The sequence below is a fragment of the Mustela nivalis genome, assembly GCF_964662115.1.
Source record: "Mustela nivalis genome assembly, contig: HAP1_SCAFFOLD_195, whole genome shotgun sequence".
Lineage (NCBI taxonomy): Eukaryota > Metazoa > Chordata > Mammalia > Carnivora > Mustelidae > Mustela > Mustela nivalis.
Genome location: NW_028136437.1, coordinates 1255836 through 1264173, shown reverse-complemented (window position 1 = coordinate 1264173; position 8338 = coordinate 1255836). Strand labels below are relative to the sequence as shown.

Genomic DNA, 8338 nt, shown 5'->3' with positions numbered 1-8338 from the left:
TCCCACTTCTAGGTATCTATCTAAAGAAAACGAAGTTCACTGTTCAAAGACATATCTGCACTCTTATGTTTATTATAAAATTATTAACTCTAAGCAAGAGATGGAAATAACTTCAGTATCCATTAATGGATGAATGAGTAAAATAAGTATGGTAAATATATACTACGGAATACTACTTAACCATGAAAAATTAAGAAATACTGCCATTTACAACAGCATGGATGGATCTTGAAGGTATTATTCTAAGTGAAATATTTCAAAGATTTTGTATATTTTTTTAATTTATGTATTATGATATCCCTTACATACAGAATCTGAGGAAAAGGAAAACTAATGGAAACTTAGAGTTGAGTTGACAAGGGGTGAACCTGGGGTGGAGTAAGGTGGTCCAAGGGTGCAAACTTGCAACTATAATATGAAAAAGTTCTGGGGATCTAATGTACAGCATGATGATCATAGTTAATAAGATATACATACTTTTTTTTATTGTGCTTCCCTTTATTAAACTTTGCATATATCACATTCTTACAAGTTGAAAGTTTATAGCAATCTTGTATAAAAGAGGTCTGCTGCCACCATTTTTCTAACAACATTTGTTCATTTTGTGTCTCTTTGTCACATGTTGGTAATTCTTGCAATATATCAAGTTTTTTCATTATTATTGTATTTGTTATGGTGATCTGTGATCAGTAATTATGACCCACTGAAAACTCAGAACTAGTGTACTTAAGGTATATACATTGTTTTTCTTTAAAAACATAATGCTTTTGAACAGTGCAGTATAGTTTTTATTTTTTATATGCACTGGGAAACATAATTTTTTATATGCACTGGGAAACCAAAAAATATAATAATTTGACTTAGTTTATTGAGATAATCACTTTATTGAGGCAGTCTGGAACAAAACCCACAAGACCTCTGAAGTTTATCTCTACTATACTATATACATAAAAGTTGCTAAGAGAGTAGATCTTAAAATTCCTTATGATAAATGCATAAAAAACAGTGGCAACTATACGAGATAGTAGATGTATTAACATTTTTATGTAGATTATATTGCAATAAAGATGTATACCAATTTATCAAATTGTACAAAATTTACACAATGTTAAAGGTTTGCAATGTTATAAGAAATCATTTCTTAAATTTACAAATATGTCGATTTTTTTCAATAAAGCTGGAAAAAACTTTTTGTAGAATTAATCTATTTTTCAAAAAATGAAGTAAGGCAGTAGAAACTGCAACTAACTCTGAAATAATAGAATATAAAATCCATTTTCATTATATACACTGTGACAAAAAGTATTACTTAGTTTACAATGGAGGAGTACTTATGAAACATGAAGGATGGTCTATAAATAAGGCTGAAAGAGCTCAGTTTTAAGGTTTAAATTTAAAATCTTCTTTTGAAATACTAAACTGACCACCCAGTGTTCCAAACATCAATGTCTTAACTGCATGAATTTATTTCATACAACTCTATAATCTAGTTTCATAAGAAAACAGCATGCAAATTTTGAATAAGACAGACTTGCTTAAGTTTCATGTTCAACAGTAAAGGATACCTCCCTAAAAACAAATAGAAGACAAATCAGCATATTTATTATGATAATTATTATTCATAAAGAGATTCATATTGAATTAGGGAATATATATCCTCAGAGGGGGTAAAGTAAAATGAAATTTATGTTGGTAAATGTGTCTAATAATAGTCAATACAATGCCTCAATATAAATGAATATTACCATTTTGAACAATTTAATTACTATTACTAGAATTATTATAAGTATAAAAATAGCTATCATTTTAGCATGGAATATGAGATTCTCATGCTCCATGCTTCATCACATACACACAACAACGCAGCATAATAAGTATTATCATCACCATTTCATGGGTGAAAAAACTGAGGCTAACACATTTGGATAACTGGTTTATGATTACATGGGTAGCAAAAATGCATCACACTAATTTAGGCTTTATGATTTCAGAATTGTACTCTTACCATTGCACATTCTATTACTCTGTAAATACTTGGCCTGTTTTCATTTGGTTCTTTAATTTTATTCATGTGGTGATGGCTTAAAGCTTCATTTAAAGGAAGCTTAAAAATTTCATTTAACCAAAAGCTCCCAAGAATTAAAAATGTCATTGATCTAATGTAGACATGGATATCATTAGTTAATGGGTAACTATATATTTTCCACTCTAGTGAGATAAAAGAGTATTTTTCTAAGTTTTAGTCTCTCAGTGTTAAAAAGGACTTTGTTAAAATAGAAATATTTAGACAAAGGTGATCAAAAGTCTGGATCAGGTCACCTTAAGGTAAATATTAGGAACCTGAGGAAACAAATGGAGATTTGAACACTGAGCTATGATATAATGAATGGTTTCAAGTATTTAGTAGAGTATAGAAAAGCCCTTTAAAGCCTGGTCTTAGCCTAGCATTGCAGCTTCTGGGATGTCTATCTATCATCTATCTATCTAGATATAATGTAAAAACTTTTTTAACTTAAAGATTTTGAGAAATAGAACATAATCAGCACCATAGAAGATCTGTTTATGATAACAACCTAGCCCCTCCTCCCAGTTTGTTAATATTCTCTCTTATTTAATGTAACATTGTGCAAATAGACCACTACTGATCTGCTGTTATGAATGAAATAGCTATAATCATCTGTTTGCATATCCTGGTGAAAATATTCATTTAGTTCCATGTTGTATTTCTAGGAATGGACCAAATTTTTATTTTTATTTTTAAGTTTTCTAAATATTGTCCAACTTACCTCAAATGTTTTTATTATGGGCACTTTCATTCTTTCACATTCTTGCAAGGCAATTTTACTGTTGCCCAATATGGTAAGTGTGTAATAGTATGTCATTTTAGGTTTTAATTTATTATTAATTTAATTTAATTTAATTCCAGATTCATAATAAAGATAAACAGTTTTTATATATGAGTGGCCATTTGGATTACCCTTTCTGAAAAGTGCATGCTCAAATCTTTTGATATCTTAACATTGTGTCATACTGACTTCTTTAATAGTAGATTTTCTGAATGAACTTTAAGCTGTGTAGGTCTTCTCTATTTTATTTTGAACTTGTTTTCATTTCAAAATCTTTATATTTATTTTCATAATCTGCTTTTATTTTTCTTTGTCTATTATCTATCTATCTATCTATTTATTTGCAAGCAAGAGAGAGCGAGCAAGTGAGAGTGCAGGGAGGGATAGAAAAAGAAGGGAAAAGAATCTTAAGCAGGCTCCAGGCTCAGCACAGAGCCCAACTCTGGGCTCTATTTCACAACCCTGACATCATGACCTGAGCCAAATGAAAGAGATAAAATAAAATTAAGGTGTTAAAAAAAAAAGGAAAAAGAATTGGAGGTTTAATTAAGTGAGCCACCCAGGCACCCCTGTGGTACCTTAAATTAGCTGTCATATCTTTAAAGTTCTAGAGTATCCATTTGGTTCATTTATAAAACCTTTCTCAATATCATTTTTAGTGTCAGTTTTTGGTTCAATTTGCTTCCCCTCTCATTTCTTTGAGCAGAGTAATCAAGCCATTTTACAATCTTTATTGATCATTTTAACATCATACTTAATCCCATTTTGTCTATCAAATCTTGTTAATGGTTTTTCTTTGTGTGCTTTGTTACATTTTGCTATGTTCAAGACATTATATTTGAAACTCTTATTGAGTAGGGATAATTAAGAGCTATAATAATGGTATGGTCCTCCTTGGTAGGATTTTCTCTTATATCTGAGACTCTACAAGACAATCATACTCCAAATTCAGTGATTGACTTTCTCAGGTTACACAGAAGGCAAGGTAGGCTATAGTCTTATTTCTGCTTCTCCTTGTGCTTTGGGGATCTCAAGTTAAATTTGGGTTGTACCAAAGTCCTCAAATTTGATTGCTGCTGGATTTTGAATTTTGTTTCTCTAGTATCAAGAGTCTATGAACAACACAGCTCAGTGTGTTTTAGCAGTTTCAAATGCTCTCATAGCTAAAATGGCTTCAGGGCATATATCTCTAGGCTCTCATTGTATTTCGTATTTTGGCCCAGTAATCCCTCACTTATTTTTATAATCATTCTGATATTTTTAACTTTAAAAGCTATTTTGTCTGGATTTTTAGTTGTCTTAAGTAGGAGTTTTTAGATCACCATTACTAGAAGCAACAACAAATATACATGAAAATATCTGCAGTAGTTTATCACATCTTTATGGCTTTGAACTTCCATAAGCTGAGGCATCCTTCTCTAATCACTTAGGCAAACTCCAATTTACCCTTTAAAACAACCCAAGAATTGCTTCATTTAAGAACATGTTCAGGGATGACTCTTCCCCACTGTTCTTACCAACATTCCCACACACTCTTTGCTACCCACACCTTGCTTATGAACTTTCGTTAGGTATATCAGCGTGACCAGAATTTTGCTCTATTGTATTTTTGTCCTTTAGAGCTTTAATTAAATATGAATTCCATAGAAAGTCTGTCCCTTTTCTTTCAAACCTGGGTTAGTTATTTCTTCTCATTCTTTGTCAGAAGTTACTTTATTAGAGAAACTTATAGCTCTATTGTGACTTTGGAGCCTTTACAGTTTTTCGACTGGAAAAATCACCCATCCCTGAGATTTTTACGCAGCTTCCTAGCTGATATTATTCAGAAATCTGTTCAAAGCAGACTTTTTCAGGGAGGCCCTTTTGGACCACTCAGTTTAAAAACCTCTTCTCAATCACTGCTGTTTTAAAAATGTGCTTATTTAGTTCAAATATGCATCTCTATTAAAGAAAAATCAGTACGTTTTTTTTTTTAAAGTTGGCTTACCTATTATCTATCTCTCCCATTAAAATGATTCCTCTGGGCTGGGGTTTTGTTGTGCTCATCTTAGGCCAGGCACTCAATAAATTGTCTCTGAATGATTGAATTGTTTGACTCCCTTGCTAGATTCTCAACTTCATGAGGCCAAGGATTGTTCTATTCAGTCCTTCTTTATCCTCAATGTCTGTTATATTGCAGTCACTTACATGACTAATGGGAAAAATCACAGAAAGAAAGAGTTAAAACTACATAAAAACCCCGTAGGTTCAATAACACAAAGCTTTCTAAAATTATTTAGCCCAGGAATTGAATACTGGCTGCACTTTTGATTTTTTTTAAATGGTATTGAATTTAATTTAAATGGAAATACTGGAATGGTAGAATAATAAAAAAATTATAAAAGCAACTTGCTCCTTAAAGTAAGAATTATATAGGGCATCTCTTCTAGAAGCAAAATTTTCAAATGACAAACATCTGAAAGCATAGAAGGAGAAGTAAGAGTGTGAATTGTATTTCAATGCTCTTTTCTTTATATTCAACAAACAGCTTCATTCACACACCTTTCCAATTTTTTCAACTCTTTTGACAAAGCCTTCAGAGGAGTTACTGCTGATGACAACCATCACAGCCTAACAGGAGAAATTTTATAAAGAAAAATAATAGCATGTTTTTCCCAAATTGTTAAGGATATGGTGAAGCTCTGTCGGATTCAAAGGAGGAATGTGCAATTCCATGCTATATATAATAATAACTTGTTTTAATAGTGGCTTTGCAATTTTTCAGATATATCCATTTACTGAAACCACTATCAAATAAACAAAAACAAACAAATGAACAGGGGTTCGAGACAGAAATTATCTAATCTAAAAATAGCACATGTTCACAGAATACACAACACATATCCCAAGTACTACTATAGGTTTCAAGTAATAGTCAAAACAATAGTAAACATGATTCAGACCCTACCAGTCAAATCATAAATGGGACCTTAACTGTGAATCCTTATCTTTAGATCAAAGCGGGTAATTGGGGGCTGAAGATACATTATAGAACTAATATGTTATAGAACTCCTCTGAAATGAGTCATTTATTCCATCACTTTTCCTGCACAGCTGCTGACCCATGTTTTGGTTCCTGGAAATAGCTGCTACCCTGTCATACTTCTTAAAAGCACATATATTGATAACTCTACTCATTCCTCCATTCCTCTGTGACTGTCACTGTGTTAAAATGTGGAGTCAGCTGACTCACTTGTGATGGTAATAAAGTAGATGAGTTTTCAAAGTATTTTGTTATTTCTAAAAATGCAAAAACCAAATTACATTGAAATCATAAGGGGTGTTTCAGGGAGAGCTGTAGGATGTGGTTTCTTGTGTAATCCACAGAGATTAGCTCCAACACATATTTAAACTCTCCTCTAGGAGCAACCTTAGTGGTAAAGCAAGAAGATAAACAGATGTATACACACCCTGGCACAAAATTATCACTTATGTTTGGCTTCCTAGTCTCCTCGTGTTACTTATTTATCTTAACTTCTCTCTGAAATCAGGGAACACAGAATCTCAATCAGTAGACATTTTTCTACTGAATTACCCAATAGTCCGATCATACCCCTAATACTTTTTAAAATTATTTCACTCATAATCCCAAATCTGCTTTGCTTCCTCATCTTAGTACACTGTAATTTGATTTCAAAATGAGGACAGTTGTCAGTAATGCCACATTCATTCATCTATTTTACAATTCCATGTGCTTATAACTATGAAGATATGTTAATAACATCCATTCCAATAAGCCACCCTAAATTTATTATCATGAAACAAGACCTCAAGAAAGAGAATTCAAAATCATCCATGTATTTGCAACTTATTGCAATAAAGCCTTTATCAATAGACTTCCCTGTGCACATGGTGGTCAAATTGCTGGTGAAAACCAGCCAGATCTATTACAAGCTTTCTCATGGCTTCTAGGTAACCCAAGTGAGCCTTTATTGATACTGGGAAGGGATAAAGCAGGGAAGGGATAAACAGTGCTATAAGATTTGGCTAGACAAAAGTAATGACTCTCATTACAAAGTGAGTATTTTTTTTTCAAGCTTTAGTTCAGTTTATTTTTCTTGTATAAAACTATGTAGTAGCCACAGCTGGAGCCTGGGTCCTCTGAACAGAGACTCTGGTGTGGGTCTTCACAAGATGGTCCGTGAACTCCTGATAGGGAGACTTGGTGAACACAGTCTCCTTCCAGAGATCAGGGGTGAGATAGCTGTAGGTCTTGGAGATGGCATCGAAAGTAGCCTTGGCAAAGTTCCCTAGGGTGGCAGTGCAGCCCCTGGCCGAGGTGTAGCAGTCGTCAATACCAGCCATCATCAGCAGTTTCTTGGGCACAGGGGCCGAGACAATGCCAGTGCCTCTGGGGGCGGGGATGAGATGCACCAGCACAGAGCCACAGCGGCCAGTCACCTTGCACGGGACAGTGTGGGGCTTGCCGATCTTGTTCCCCCAGTAGCCTCGCCGCACAGGGACAATGGAAAGCTTCGCCAGAATGATGGCTCCGCGGATGGCAGTGGCTACCTCCTTGGAACACTTGACATCCAAACCGACGTGTCCATTGTAATCTCCGATGGCGACAAATGCCTTGAACCTGGTCCGCTGGCCCGCGCGCGTCTGCTTCTGCACAGGCATGATCTTCAAAACCTCGTCCTTGAGGGAGGCTCCCAGGAAGAAGTCGATGATCTCAGACTCCTTGATGGGCAGGGAGAAGAGATAGATCTCCTCCAGGGACTTGATCTTCATGTCTTTGACCAGGCGGCCCAGCTTGGTGACGGGGATCCACTCCTTGTCCGCGGCCTTGCCCCCGCGAGCTCCGCGGCCTCGGCCCCGGCCCCGACCACGGCCCCGGCCCGGCCCGGCCCCGGATGCCGCTGCCGAAGCCACCGCGGAAACCGCCGCGGCCTCCCATTCCAGGGCCCCCGGGCCCTCCGGGCCCTCCCGCAGCACCGGCGTCATCCGCCATTTGGTGTTCTCTCGGAGAGGAAACAAAGTGAGTATTTTAAAGCAAAAGAGCCTGTTGGGAATATTGTTTTATAAAATAGTGGTTTTTTTTATTAACTTTTTAAAATTCAATTAGGTAACATATAGTGTACCAATAGTTTCAAATGTAGATTTCAGTTATTCATCCATAGCATATAATAGCTAATGCTCAGTACTTACTGTTATAGCTTCTTGAAAGCAGAATTTTAACCCACTGAGCCACCCAGGCGCCCTTGAAAGCAGAATTTTAGATCACATTTTCTGATTACTTCCATGTCGTACAACACTTTCCTGCTAGCAACCTTCAAAACATACTGTTTGTTAGAGGAATTTCTTTAATAATAAATAAATAGGAATTCATTTAAATTTATAAATATATAAAATAAATAGGAATTTATTTAAATTTATTTAAATATTACACACTGTTTCATTGTTCATAAATAAGGTGATGATATTATAGCCATTAGTTGGTAGCACTGATA

At 35.1% G+C, this 8338-nt stretch overlaps 1 pseudogene across 1 annotated transcript; it reads right to left on the bottom strand.

Moving 5' to 3' along the window:
- Window positions 1-6909: 6909 nt before the first annotated feature.
- LOC309857017 (small ribosomal subunit protein uS5 pseudogene) lies at window positions 6910-7857 on the bottom strand (annotated as a pseudogene). Its single transcript has one exon. The product of its transcript is annotated as a small ribosomal subunit protein uS5 pseudogene (transcript).
- Between the last annotated feature and the right edge of the window lie 481 nt (window positions 7858-8338).